General features: G+C 41.9%; 1 protein-coding gene across 1 annotated transcript in view; it reads left to right on the top strand.

The window, feature by feature from the left end:
• LOC124144038 (cyclic nucleotide-gated cation channel alpha-3-like) overlaps positions 1–15,756 on the top strand; it is a 160,191-nt gene that overhangs the window by 76,538 nt on the left and 67,897 nt on the right. The window lies entirely within an intron of this gene.

A 15,756-nucleotide genomic window follows, 5' to 3' on the forward strand; every position in this document is an offset into this window, starting at 1 on the left:
ACTCACTCACTTTCCCGTATGAGATTTTAGATATTTCTAGTGCTTTGGCTATTGTTTCGTCTCTGGCTGATAATGGTGAAAAACGTGACTCATCCATTGGTGACAAACTCATTTGAGCCTGCTTCTAAACGCCGTAAGTTCTCAAGAGAGGTGGTGTCTCTGGAGCGTCAGAAGCCTTGGAACCCAGTCCGCTGAAACCTTAGACATGTCTTAGTCATTAGTCACTTTGATGTCTGCAGAAATGGTGTTTCTGGTTTTACATTTGGTTCCAATACAGCCTGTAAGTATGGAATGTATTAACTCGTAGTAACGCCCCGCACTATGTGAGTGAGTGAGTGAGTTTGGTTTAACGCCTCTTTTAACAGTATTCCAGTCATATCACGGCGTGTCAGCTTAATGTGGGAGGAAAGCCCGAAGTGATGCAGGTCTCAAACGTTTACCACTTCGGTGAAACCCACGGGGTATGGTGCTGACAAACCTAGAAACCACCCGTGCTCCCCCCCCCCACCCCCCACCCCCCCCCCCCCCCCCCCACCCCCCACCCCCCAACCCCCGCGCGCACTATGTAGCCACACCTCGTACAGAGTAGCCTCGTAAACACTTGTCCATGACACAAACGAACGGGCAAGATCGACACAGCAGAAGAAAGGAACTTTCTCTTGCATATTAGGCCCACTGTGAATACATCAGAGGATTCCCTCACGCAATCCCCCCATCATGCAATTCCAACAGCCACGTTTTCATTAGAACAGTTAGGTCAAAGGTTAAGTAACTTTGACAAATTGGTATCAGTTGGCTACCGCCGTCAAGAAAGATAACTTACCTAATCAACAATGATGCTTGAAGCTTTTCCATCAGCGATATGTATCATTCAAATCCCACTATCAGTTGACAACGTCATTATCGCATGGCCTTGACGTCAAGGTCATTGTTGCAACAATGGATTTAATGATGGTGTACTTACCTATCTGGACACATAGCGGATATCCTGTGCGTTCGTTAGCGAGCTGAGCACATGGCTGGGGCAGTATCGCGCCACAAAGTCTCTGCTTCATCACGAGACATCCGCCGCGGTCCATGAAGGGCACTTCCGGTCACACTTCCGGTCAAGAAGAGAACACAACAAGTTGCAAACAAGTGTCGATACAACCTCCCTGCAATGGTGAATATTGACATACAAGTGCTATACGAATGCAAATAACGCTAATAAATTTGTGTTGATGTAATGTGTTGAAAATCACAAATCAGTTTAATTAAAAGTAAGTATTAAGTGTCTTAAAATGTTGACCTATAAAGCCTTTCACCTATACACCTAGGTGCTTGACCTTGATCATCTTGATATCGGCATTATCTCGTTCTCCCCAATCATCACGAGTCGTGTATTACTTATATAGGATATCAACTGTTTGTGCAGTCTCTTTAAGGATGTTAAAAAAATTACACAATGCTTCGTTATTCTTGTTCTTTTCGATTTATTGCGTAGCTATGTTATATATTTTGTTGAAATATAATTTGATTGAAAACTTTTACTGCATGAATATTTTCATAAATGATACTCGCATTATAAATAACTATTATCAAATAAATGTATTGATACATTTTCGGATATTTGTATAGACATTGCTCTTGGAAAGGCCTTTTTTGTATCGCCTGTTTTTTCTTCATCGAGGGCCTTTTGTGTCCGGCCCCCTTTCTATGAATGCCATATCTGAGCTGAAATGTGAAACATTAATTATAGACTGACCACGTCGTTAGCGGGAAGACGGGGGTCTCGGTATCTATTTAACCTTACTCCTGCTGTTGGCGACTACGCACGCCATACTCACATTAACACTTTGTTGTGTTCCAAACGTGTGCGGAGTTAAACAGATTTCACGGTGTGAGGGGCTTTATTAGCCATGGCTGTCGTGGAATCCCCAAATGACCATTTCCGGTTACATTCTCACGTGTCCGAGGAATGTGACCTCTGCTAAAACGTAGGGTCAGGCGGAAGATGTCACACGGCTTCTCCAAACAGTGTAACGTGTCATAATGCCGTATAAAGTCAATAAATTTCGTAAAAGTCGGGGGAAGAATAAAGCCATCTTTAAGGTATTGTTGTGTTTCTGTGAAAAATGACTACAATATTTTTGCGTTAATGCGATTATAAACGTGAAAGCCTTTTTGCACACTTCACCTAAATTCGCATTATAAAAACCGTGGTCGGGCTGTGGAAAACCGCACGGGGCGGTGGGGGGTGGGGGGTGGGAAGCAGTGTGCGCATCGTTCTTACGTTTATGACTCCAAAAACGTAAAACCTCATTTGAAATAAATATGTCAACAATAACTTTAACGCCGGTTTTAAGACTATTCCAGTTATACCACTTCGATGAAACCCACGAACACGGGTATGGTGCTGACAAACCTAGAAACATAATCGGGGCAAACCGGGATTCGAACCCACAATCATAGGTTTCTGGATGACTTGGTTGATGCATGTCACTGTAATCCTATTTATTGGACCAGACTCGAATATTTACAGACCGCCGTCATAAAGCTAGAATATTGCCGAGTGCTGCGTTAAACAACAAACAAACAAAACAAAACAAACACACCTGCATTTGAAACTTCCTAACTTCCTACCAGCTAACACCAGGTTTCGTATTAAGTTTAGTGATAAATAAATATTGAGCATTTATGTTGCTGGTGCCATATTTAATATTAACTACGTTTGTGTAAATGCTATAATTTTAGTGCTGATGTTGATCAGTTGATATGACTCATGTCATATGAATTGTTAGTACTATTATTAAACATATGAGTAACAGTTTGTTGTGTTCTTTTCTTACTGCTCACTGACTGACGAATGGGTGACAACAGGTCTGAGCCCACTTAACCCTAGGTAACAGGAATAGGATTCGAAATAAGTTAACAATTACTAACCAGCTAACAAGTGGGATGGCTGACAGATGGGAGGCCACCGTCCAACCCGGTCAACACAACGGCCTTGAGTTGGAACAGTGGAGCGCGCATCTCCGCCCACGCGCTGTTCAAATTGGGGGCACTCACTCACTCACTCACTCACTCACTCTTTTATAGACGCGTCCTACAGCATAAACACTCACTCACTCACTCACTCACTCACTCACTCACTCACTCTTATATAGACGCGTCCTACAGTATAAACCCTGAAAACGAGATTTGCGGATCAGCTTTGGAAGAGGCGAGCAACGGTGTCGGGTGGTCAGGCTCGCTGACTTGGTTGATTCATGTCTTCGTATCCCAATTGCGTGCATCGATGCTCATGATATCAATTCTATATTCCCACTCACTCACTCACTAACTAACTCACTCACTCACTCTTTGGTGTGATGTATGAAGGAAACAGGCTGCAGAATTTCTGCCACTTTGCCGGAGGCAATAGACAATGACAGTACCTAGTAGAATCTAGCTGACCTCTTCTCAAAGACAGGAACTTGAAACCAAATCCAAAGATGATATTCATGAAGATACAAACACGAGCATACCTCGAAAAAGTGTCCGACATTATACTTCCTAACGACATCCTGGCGTTTATCGGGGTTTCCTAACAGCATATATTCAGTAAATCGATCGCAAACAGAAAGATGTACAGCTAGCATTTGTAGACTATTAGTCACGTCGACTGTGTGGGTTTCTATCAATTTGCTGAAAATGATAAGTGAATGCTTTACCCTTGTAGATCTTCTGGTTATATTATCTAAAAAGTTAAATATGGTTAATGATACATTTATCCAAACTGTCATATGGGATTTTCCCATATGCTACTACAGATAAGGGTTGATTTAGGGGTTAGTGACAACTGTGCCGACCCCCCCCCCCCCCCCCCCCCCCCCCCCACACACACACACACACAAAACATACATCAGATATGTACAGTAAACTACGCTTATAACGAACACGCTTATAACGAACTGACGGATATAACGAACTTACTTTTTAGTCCCGACTTTTTGCTGTAGTTATGCTGTATATATGCTTATAACGAACTACGGCTATAACGAACTTAAAATAGTAGTCCCTTTGAGTTCGTTATAACCGTAGTTTACTGTAATTATGACTATATAGAGAAATAAGTTAAATACTCTTTATTCAGACCAGCGAATAGCCTTGGGGCAAAGAGTATTTCCAACGAGAGTAAGGGTGCTGTATTTTAATATAACATCTCCATTAATCGTTCTTACTTCATCTCAAGTACTGGGAATACAGTAACTGAAATCGACAAGCCAAATCGCCGGGCGCTCTCCCTTTCATCGTGAAATAATTAGAAAGGTTTACACTCGCATAATAGGTCCGGATGTCTCCAGAATTACCTATCACTTTACAGCAGCTCGTGAAGAGTGTTAACCGTGTTAGGAGCTTTTGGTGAGGCGCCGCCATCTTTATGATAGCCCCAAATTACATTAAGAGCCTGGTGTATTCTGTTTAGCAACTAAGGAGCAAAGATATGTCAATTCAATCAGCTGAAAATATTTTGATGATAATTTATTGCGATTTCAACCGCCTTCAACGTCGCCGAATTTTGAAACTGTCTGGGAAGTTTCCCCCGAGTTTATGAATAATGTAGGAAGGATAATCAGTAATTGTGTTTGTAGCGATGTATTTGGGTCAGTGGGGATACACGTCATCAGTTTGGGGGGAACAACTGGATATATGTAACACCAGATTCTTAACGCAGAGGGGCACGGAATTATAAATATGTGAGTTCCACTTCTTGTGTTGCTTTTCCTTGTTTTAACCCTTTTAGCATAGATTGAAAGATATTTTTAGTGTGAAATCATTTCGTCATTCCGTACGCCAGAATCAGTTAGGAAGATTGTGATATCCCAGATAAGTGATACACATCGGTGCCTTTGTATGTAACGTCAAAGAGAATATCGTATTTCTTCTATTAGAGGCTCGATCGGTGTCTGTACAAGCGAATGACCCGACTTCAGTTAAGAGGCCGGCGTGTTTTGGAGATGTCTAATAGAGGAAATACGGTAGGTATTTTACAAGCTTGCAAATAACGCTAGTGTACCAATTATTTTTGTGAATTGTAAATGTTCTAAAATGATTCAGCTGTAAGTAATAAGAAATACTGTGTCTGCAATCTAATTGGAAACGCTATTCCTTCATGACCTTCATAGTCGATGCTACACACACAAAACATACATCACCTCCGAAATGTGGTTCGACTAATTATGAAGTACAGTAAAATACGTTTATAACGAACACGCTTATAACGAACTGACAGATATGACGAACTTATATTTTGTTCCTTTTCCATTTGCTGTATATACGCATATAACGAACTGCGGTTATAACGAACTAAAATTTGTGGTCCCTTTGAGTTCGTTATAAACGTAGTTTACTGTACTGGGAAATTTGTATCAAACCTGTCGTGTAACAGAGTGAATATAAGTTTACGCCGCTTTCAGCACCATATCTGTGGGATACTCAAACAATGAGCTTGTATTCTTGTGTCGAGAATCGAACCCGGTTTTCGTCGTGCTGTGTAGGCGGTTCTACCACTTGGCCATCCAAACAGCCCAAACATATTTATAGGATACAGAACCTGTTATATTTCTATTGGCAATAAATACCCCCTGGCGAACTGTTTTTAGTCACGAAGACAGGAGATTGAGTCTTTGCGTCCAACTATCAGTTTTATTGCCTGAAGATTGAAAGGTTCTGGCAAATAGTATGGAACTACTGTCTCATGGGTTCACGATGCCACTCAGTGACAAAGTACAAAACTATATGTGTCCCATCAACCTATTATACTCTCCCTTTCAACGTCCCACGAGCCTACTTGCGAATCAGGACATATGCTTGATGACCAGTTGTCCCGCCTATATGATCCCCGTCGTGGTTAGAAAGGCCGATAACTCTTCCCAAATGACCCCCGAGCTGTTTAAAGCGCATAAGTACTGCTTGTTGAACGACTAATCCCATTGAGCCAGTCCTTGCGCTGGGCCTAGGAATCTCCATCGGTCGCTCTCATCATGACTGTCTGAGTCGAAGATGACGTCAGCTGTTTGATGCGTATTCTCCACGGAGTCTATGGAGACGAAGGGATAATTGGACAAACATAAGCTCGCGTTACGGCAGTCTCTTTACTCGATGATGACTCGTGTGACACTTGGTCCATAACCGGAGCTTTTAGCACTATTACCAGTTGTCATTACAGCACTCGTAGAAAATGTCATCGCATAATTCCGTGTTTATATCAATGCTTGCCAATCTGATGATTTAGATGTTCAATTTAGCGTCTGGCAGACGAGACACCTCAATTAGGCAATCTTTAATCAAAGACGTAAGGTCTCCTGCAAAGACACTTTGCAAGGCTTGGGAAGCTGGTCTGGCTAAAAGAGGATGCGGTGTTGTGTGTTATTACACGCCAACCGTTAAGTGCCACGTATGATTATACCCAATGTAACAGTGTAATATATATAATTCAGCTATCGCCTTTGTGTCTGCGCTAGCGTCTATTTCTGAGTGTCTGCACGCCAGATCATTTATTAACCAAATGTTCAAGATTGTACCCTTGTCTAGACGTTTCTCTCATAATAACTTTATGGAAAAAGTGTACACACTGGAAATCATTCCTCAATGCGTGGCGTTCTCTTTGACGCAGGGGGATTCTCACTTGTTATTTTGTTACAAGTTTATCATTTTGTATCAAACACATTTGAAACTCATCCAAGAATTATGTACACGTATGTGTTCTGTTTACGGTGGGCCGTTCATTTACGAATATCATTTTCAGCCTTTGTCCGGTTGGTTGTTGGTTGGTTGGTTGTTTAACGCCGTACTCATCAATATTCCAGCTATATGACGGCGGTCTGTAAATAATCGAGTCTGGACCAGACAATCCAGTGATTAATATCATGAGCATCGATCCACGCAATTGGGATCGATGACATGCATCAACCAAGTCAGTGAGTCTGACCACCCGATCCCGTTAGTCTCCTCTTACGACAAGCATAGTCGCCTTTTATGGCAAACATGGGTTGCTGGAGACTTGCTCTACCCCGGATCTTCACGCCTCTGCCTGAGAGGAAATGATGAAGTGAAACTTGCTTAGCCCTCACTGAATGAATAACTCGTTGTGACCATGTGATATCGGTTTTAAATAGCGACTTTGTTTAAATCGTGCGCAGCAGTGTATGGGTACCCGGTAGTAGACGGTGATGTAAATATCCCCAGGGAGCAGATTATGCAATTATTATTATTATTATTATTGTTGTTGTTGTTGTTGTAGACTTTAAGAGTATGTGCCATCACCATTGAAAATGCTTTTGTGGGGGTAGAAACACAACACACGATCCTGTACATTTTCCATATGGCAAGACCTTAATCGGCTGTCTAAGGGCAAAAAAAAAGACAGACTGTCCACATGTTGTTCAATCCGCCATCCGTGTGTTTGCCTGGCCAAGATTCGATATGGCCAGTGCTTGTATCTGTATTTATATTATTTATGGCTACTTGTAGACAGGCCCCCACAGAGAGTAAGTGAAGCTGTAAATGCCCCTGCTCACTGTGAGAAGATATCCGAGGACGTGTGAATGCAAGGACGTATGGGTCCGCGACACAGCTGAGTATGTCGCAGTTGTTCATGAAGGGATATTGCCTGACGATTGTACAGGTGCCAGGGGGCATAACTCCGTTCGGCAATTACTTGTCTAGACTCTAACAGGCTTCATTTACCAGAGATCCGAATCTCGTAAGTAGTTCAACACCTACACGTTTGTTGCTGTTGCTGGGAGGGATGGAACCTATACTGGTAAAAACAAGAAACGCATTTGCCAGTTTTACAACTAACGTATCGGCTGTGTTAATTTGTTGTTGTTATCCATAAAGATGTATGTGTTCTTATTTACTCCTCAACTTCTAGAATGATAAATAGATTGTTGGTCAGTAAGAAATAGTTTGTTGATGGTGCTCAGTAAGAAATAGTTTGTTGGATAAAGCTGGGGGGTGGGGGGTGGGGGGTAGATTGTCCTAAAAAACATCTCCGCCCCTCCCCTGAGGAGCACAAATTGTCGTTCACTGGACGTGCTGCACATTCTGCAATGCATTTTTTAGCACTGACCGAAATATATGGCTGTAATTGCCAATATGTAAGGAAGCCTTTAAGGGCTATTCGTTTTTTGTTTTGTTTTCTTGAAATTTCAAGATACTAACTGAAAGTTCCAAGATCATTATCTTAAACAGTAATTATAACTTAGTATGTATCTTGAAATTTCAATTTAGTATCTTGAAATTTCAAGAAAAATTAAGGAAAAAAACAAATAGCCCTAAAAGGCTTCCGTAAATAAGACCACTTTGACTGCACATGGTGCCATGGCAACCAGGAGTGACGAGTAACCACGTACCCAAGTATGCGTGTTTCAATGTGAAATGTCAGGAACAGGCTGGGGGTGGGGATGGGGGTGTGTGGGGTGGGGGGGGGGGGGGGGGGGATATGTCATTTAATCGCGTACAGTCGGATTTCTGCGTTTCAGGATCCAATATTAATGACATAGTTGCATTAACGATGGCATAATATCTCGAGTTTTGTGATGAGGTTAACGATGTGTATATTGCGTGTATGGTTGCTTAGACCCATGCTTTCCGTAAAAGGCGACTGCTTGTCGTAAGGGGAGACCAACGGGATCGGGTGGTCAGGCTCGCAGACATGGTTGATGATACATGTCTTCGTATCCCAATTGCGTGGATCGATGCTCATGATGTCAGTCACTGGATTGTCTGGTCAAGACTCGCCATCATATAGCTGATATTGATGAGTGCGGCGTTAAACAAAAAAACAACAAAAAACAAGTACCTAAACTGACCCACTGCTGCCTCTGGGGAATTGCAAACACAATTTCAGATAGAACAGCTGTCCGATGAAGGACCCTCCAATGTGAGGTGTTATCCGTTCCCAGTTCCGCCCTCCACAATGGAAACTATTGCGTGAGCAAGGTGATCTTTTGATAAAAGGAACATTTGAATACCTATGTTTAGGGGAAATAAGTGCCAGGGCCACTTCGCACTGGCCGACACAGCAGAGGGAATGGTATTTCCGTCCCGCCATCAATGCTACCCACCGCCTTAGTCCCATAGGATAAAAGGCTTGGTATATGTTTACGGACAATTCTGTGCGGGGCTCGATCGAATTTTAAGAGCTCTGGGCAACATTAAATGGTTCTAAATGGAGTGTTACGATAGCTTAACGCATGGGAGAAATGTAATAGAATCTATATTGACAAATGATATACAGTGAGTGACAGTGATGTTGATCTTTATCATAAATGCGGTGATGAAATGCACAGACATCCTCGCAGTGTTTAAGTGTTATAAATTTCCACGTGGAATACTTTAGGCCAGTGTTAGCCGTTAGCCTGCTGAAGTCGTGTCAACACGCCAAGATGGAAGAGTGGCCACGCGCCGTGTTCAAGCATCAATACCAATGTCAAGAGACCGTAAGAAGCCCTTAGCTTCGTATGTTGCTGATTTAATTCCTAACATGATGGATTTTCCCTCCGCTATTGGCCGTGGCTTGTCGACGATTCCTGCAAAAGAAGGGGAGGCTATTTTCGGGCTTTGATTTGTAGTCATTGGACAATCATCGGTCGAAATGGGGTGAAAATTGTTTAAACTTTGATATCTGAAATGTGATCAATGGGGTACGCTGGCAACGAAGAGACACACTTTACCGTTGGGGGAATCCTACCAAGATTTGAAGGGCGCCCGATCGATTCACAAGGCGGGTGATGAATGGACGGTCGCGCTACCGAGTATACAATTATGGATATCTTTTACGAAACAATTTCGGATCTCACGTTAGAGAAAAAGTGACATCAGCCTTATATGGCGAATCGTTTTTGGTTTTTTAAATTTTTGCTCTTATTTTTCGTTTTAAACCATTATTTGGAGAAGAAAGAGTCGGATAAATTACAAGCGCACACGTACTGTTGTTTAAAGTATTTTCTCGCACGGGAATACAGGGTATTAATAATATCCCCTGTGTGTACCTTAATTTATTTTTTTTATAATTTGTCTTGTTGCATTTGTCGTTGGTAGTGGAGCTGTACGTGATAAAGTGAACGAGACTCCATTCTATCGGAATCAATCAAACACAAGAAACGAGGCCAGACATTCTGTATTGAGCAAGATGGTATTTTTTACGAGGGTGTCTTCAGACTCTCAGTTATTCTAAACCCCGGGAGACCGCCTCCGTGGTTTAGTGGGTGGAGCGTCTGCCCGGAGAGCGGAAGGTCTGTGGTTCGATCCCTGGCCATGTCATACCAAAGGACATTAAAAGATGGTACTTGTTGTTACCCTGCCTTGTACTCGGCATTATAACGGTGAAACAGAACTGGTCGGCCCGGGGGTCCGTAAGCTGTGTCTGAATGTCTGAGGTGGGTTTCCATGTTAGAACAGCGTCATTGTATCTGGCTGGGGCTGGCACAATAAAACCTGCATTAGTTTAGACACAACCCCCCATGACCTATCTCCGGACGTTGACTATACAAGAATCTTGTTCAGTCCTCTTGTTACAGGGGCGGTGGGATAGCCTAGTGGTTAAAGCGTTAACTCGTCACGCCGAGGACCCGGTTCGATTCCCCACATGGGTACAATGTGCGAAGCCCATGTCTGGAGTCCCCTGCCGTGATATAGCTGGTATATTGCTAAAAGCGGCGTTAAACCATACTCACTCACCCCTCTTGTTACATAAACCTCGTCTTCGGATCCTGGCTGCACCTGCTCACGAAATCAAATACTGATACTTAAAGAAACGCAAGTGTTATATTTTTATCATTGAATCAGATTATTGATATCCTTGGCGACAGAATGAATTATGCATATGCTTACATTTCCTTTACATTATGGCGATGATATTAAATATTGTTTGTTTATGAAATGTATACTTGATATGTTTTATGTCTTAAATTATATAATATAACATTTTTATTACATTTACAAATTATGTATGCATTTCCATTGGTGGAAAATGAGCCACATGACCTTTGAAACACGATATTGCCGTGCAGCAATCAAAAGTGATATTGCCCTGCGTGATTAGCCCAATGGGCTCAAAGGAGAGAAATGTTTTCAGCCAATCAGAGAAGGCGTGACGCAAGGCTGTGCATCATCTCCCGTGACTTCCCGTAACATCTGATACAATTATTGTTCAATTTGAAATATTCATATTTTTATATTATGTAATAAAAAAATTACTGCCCACAGTTCCAGCAGCCTCGCTAGATATCAGTTTCTTGGGTCTATAAAACATGATATCGCCCACATGAATGGTCAATAATTGATAAATGTTTGACCGGTGATATCAGATCATCAGTCACTTCACTGAATATTGAATCAGTCGATAGATGGAAGAGTTTTCTAATGAACCCGGGTGTTTTTTAATAAAATCACTCAAATTAGGATAAAAGAAGTTGGATTAAGGGAACAATTGGTCAAAATTAAGTAAGATATTATAATTATTGTTATTATTTATCTGAATAGGGAATTATGTGCGTAATGACATTTAGGGTTATGGGGGCAGTGAATTGACTGTGTTTGCATCGGACGTACGCATGCGCTGATATTTCCTTTGGTCCAGTTACAGCCTAATTGTACAATCTGTAATAAGCCTTCTGTATCGTGTAACAGGCTTACACAATACAATAAGTCGGCGCTCGACAACTGGCATCTAATCTCTCCTTCAGCACTGCCTCGGTTAGATATACGGCATACCAGAAACAGGCAGCTCAAGTTCGTTTTTACGACGTCCCGAAAATAGAATCCCAACGGCGCATACACAGTTCTGGGGCTTTGTCTCTAATTCATTTTTGCAATTAATTTGATAAATACCGAGATAGCTTGGTTTCATGGCCCTGGTACGGCCAGGATTGCGGAGAAGCGCGGCCATGTTCTTCGTATGCCTGCATTAGAAGGACGATGATTACAAGGCGGTCTAACAGAGGGCGTCATCAATTGTTACGGCAAGCTTTGATATGATAGCTTTGATGGCGTTTTCCCGAAGTTTTCCGAGTGACACTACACGTTCACGACTGAAACTTATCGAGAATGGTCTGTGTTACGCCCATCGTTGCGTTATTTTGAAGCAAAATCACACGGAAAGGTCATTATCGTTTTTATGCCCCATTTCTCATTTCAACCTTGCTTCGTCTCTTTTCTAAATTCAATATTGAAAGATAATACCCCGGTGCTGAAAGTGTGTTTTATAAATTTTCAATTTAGTTTTCAATTAATCACTGCGGATGTGATTTCGGATTGATGTGGGTATACATTTAATTAATTTTAATTCAGTAAAAGTAGCTTCCTGTTTTTAGTTGTTTTCGTTAATTGTATTTTTGTAATTTTAATGAAATTAAAGCTTCAGCTTTCCATTTCATAGTATGAAGGCCGTGTCGATCGACTTCATATTCACATTTTATGGAAGGATGCGCTTTCATTCTGTTTCAAAGGGGGTTGATAGTTACAAACTGTTTTTTAAATGAATCACAGCACAGAATGAGACACAATTTAATAACTTTTGAGGTCTCTGATTTTATCTTGATAATTAAAACCAGATGAACTGAATACATTTAAATTAATACCCTGAACCAGATTTGGTGATAGTATTTTTAAGTTTAATCATATAAAAATTCCACTTTGAAGTCAGAAAAAAACATAATGTAAACAACTAGTCGTAATATTATAGCTCTAATTTCCACAGTCACGTGATTGATTTTTATTCTCGATTGTCATGGGTTGTTCTTGGGCTTCAGTACTCTTGAAATCTCAGCCAAAGAGAAACAAAGAAAAAGATAGTAGGAAGGGGAGGGGAGGGGGACGATGTTGGAATGGGGGAGAGGTAGAAGGGTGGAAGGGTCATGTCCTCTAGATCTATCAGATGACGTCAGCGCATATAGTTGACCCGATTGCCGGTTACTATAGCCATGTACATTACCATAACAGTGGGTTATTTTTGGCAAAAATCAAAATTGAGTGTTCTTGGGTCATATTCTGTCCTCGAACAATCAAGAATATAAACGAGGCGCTGGATTGAAGAGTATTTGGTTACCGTGGCAACAGATAGCCTCGAATCCCTCTGAGAATAACTCAATCTTGTATCTTCGCCACTCTCAGGCCTCTTCGCGCTCCGATACCGGCTCTAGATCTAAGCGTCTTATAGCTCGGTGTGCTGGGATAACAAGTCCGTCGGTTTAACACACGTAACGCCATTTTCAAACACTTTCTGCTTCCCTTGTGGAAACACTTAACAATCCGACATTCCAAAGTGGAATAGGTGGCAGACGATAAAATCAAATTGATTTTTTTCTTTTAACAATGCGTCGAGAAACAAGTTGTTTAATTCACTCCTTTAAAAAAAGACTTCCATTATCAGCATGTTGTTTGGTTCCATTGCTGTTGGGCACTTTGAAGAAGCAGATAATTTGTGATGGTTACGCACCGATTGATTTTGTATTAACAATATGATCTTTGTCGCGTACTCATGGACTCCTGATTCAATCAAGAGATGTACTGTTATGTTTGATTGCGGGTGATTGACCCGCCTATACCAACAATAGCCCCAAGGAGCGTTGGGGTAGCCTGGTGGTTGAAGTGGTCGTTCGTCACGTCGATGAACTGGGTTCGAATTTCTACACATCGACCTTATAACACACACACCTTATCCAGAGGGTATGTGCACCCATTGCAACTCACCCAAACATCGACCTTATAACACACACACCTTATCCAGAGGGTATGTGCTCCCATTGCAACTCACCCAAACATCGACCTTAAAACACACACACCTTATCCAGAGGGTATGTGCTCCCATTGCAACTCACCCAAACATCGACCTCATAACACACACCTTATCCAGAGAGTATATGCACCCATTGCAACTCGCCTGAAAACAACCTTCTTACAAACGCGCGCACACACGCACGCACATACACACGCACGCACGCACACACGCGCACATACTCCAACACACGCACGCGCACACACCAATACACATATATACACACACCTTTTCGAGAGAATACGTGTTCCTAACTCGACCAAACATCGACCGTCGAACACACACACTGTTTTACAAATAAGCTGTTACCGCGTTTCCAGATAGTGTTGAAATATTGCTACCGCTTAGAGTTCGAACAAATCACTGCCCGCAACCCCCTTCATTCTCTCTGTACCTAGTTATATTTAATGTAAAGTCGAAAACCTATTTTAGAAATAATAATTTAAGTTAAAAGGACCTTTTGGTGCGTTGCCGACCGTTTTTTAATCACGTTACGTATCATAACTTAGAACGGCGGGCGTGGTTAGCTTGACATTTTTATACTTCTGCTTCCTGTCACGGCTCCCACAGCTCCCCTAGTTATGATCGAAGTACGCCATGCTCATATGAATATTCTATTTTGTAGCAAATGGTTTCATTTACCGATCATTCAAGCACAATATCATTTCCGCACAAGCTATGTGAAGCCGCCATTTTAAAACTGAAATTCATTCTGCGATGCCTGTCACCGCTATGTGTTGATATGATATTTAATTCCCAGCTTGTTAAATGGATATATAATCAATATTGGTTACAAATTTGGAATATTAAATTTCACACATCTGCCCCATGCAAAGCGACAGCTGTGGTGTACATGACGACCCAGGCGTTCTGGGTTAAAAGCATTCGTTTACTGCCCGATTAATATGTGGACCTTCGCGTACATATATGTGTATATTACACAAGATATATCTACGCATCTTGTTATTTATTTGTTTCGTAAACAAACATTCAACGCTAAATACATTGCATTGTCATACCACCATTAAGGATCTTGCAATTCTTTTAGTAAATCCGTACCACGTGACGAAACAATACATTGCAATGTTGGCCCAAAACATGTGTCTGACACTGACCTCGAGAACATTGACTCGTCACATGATCAGTATTGACCTGTCACGTGATGGATATTGATCGTCTGGGATGGCGACTGGGATACAAACCATTCGTCACCACTCGCCTCTTTCCGTAACCTGCAAGAAGCGCTATTCGGCTTGTCCCGGAATAACACGAGTTGGAATTAGTCACGAATGGGGTACTAACATTTTACGATTCGTAGCTACGTTACTGTAATGAAACAGAGGATGGTTTAAAGAATTCATAAACTTTAAAGTAAATTTCGGTAAAACCAAACGGACGATTGCCCTTGTTGAGGTCAGTATTTAAAAACAAGTGTCCTCGGACCCGATCCCTTCGGCGGTCCTCGGGTCCTTGTTTTCGCATGAATGTCCTCGCCTTGAGTAATTATTTGTATAATAATAATTGTGGTTTAAAGTACTTCATGATTCGGTTTAATTAACGTCACACATTTAAACCTAGCGTATTTCAACTGCCGGGTCACTGGTCTTTGTAACGGTGAACCTGTGGATTGTGAAGCTACATTGGTCCATTGGTTAATGCGTTCGCTCGTCACGTCGAATGCCCGGGTTCGATTCCCCTATGGATACAATCTGTGAAGACCATTTCTGGTGTCCCCCGCCGTGATATTGCTTGAATGTTGCTGAAATCGGTGTTCCAGAAATCCATACTCACTCACCGACTACAAGAAATACTCATATTTATTGCGCTTCAGTGAGTGAGTGAGTATGGTTTAACGCCGCTTTTAGCAATATTCCAGCAATATCACGGCGGGGGACACCAGAAATGGGCTTCACATATTGTACCCATGTCGGGAATCGAACCCGGTCTTCGGC

The sequence above is a fragment of the Haliotis rufescens genome, unplaced genomic scaffold (genome assembly GCF_023055435.1).
Source record: "Haliotis rufescens isolate VD_foot unplaced genomic scaffold, xgHalRufe1.0.p SCAF_52, whole genome shotgun sequence".
NCBI lineage: Eukaryota > Metazoa > Mollusca > Gastropoda > Lepetellida > Haliotidae > Haliotis > Haliotis rufescens.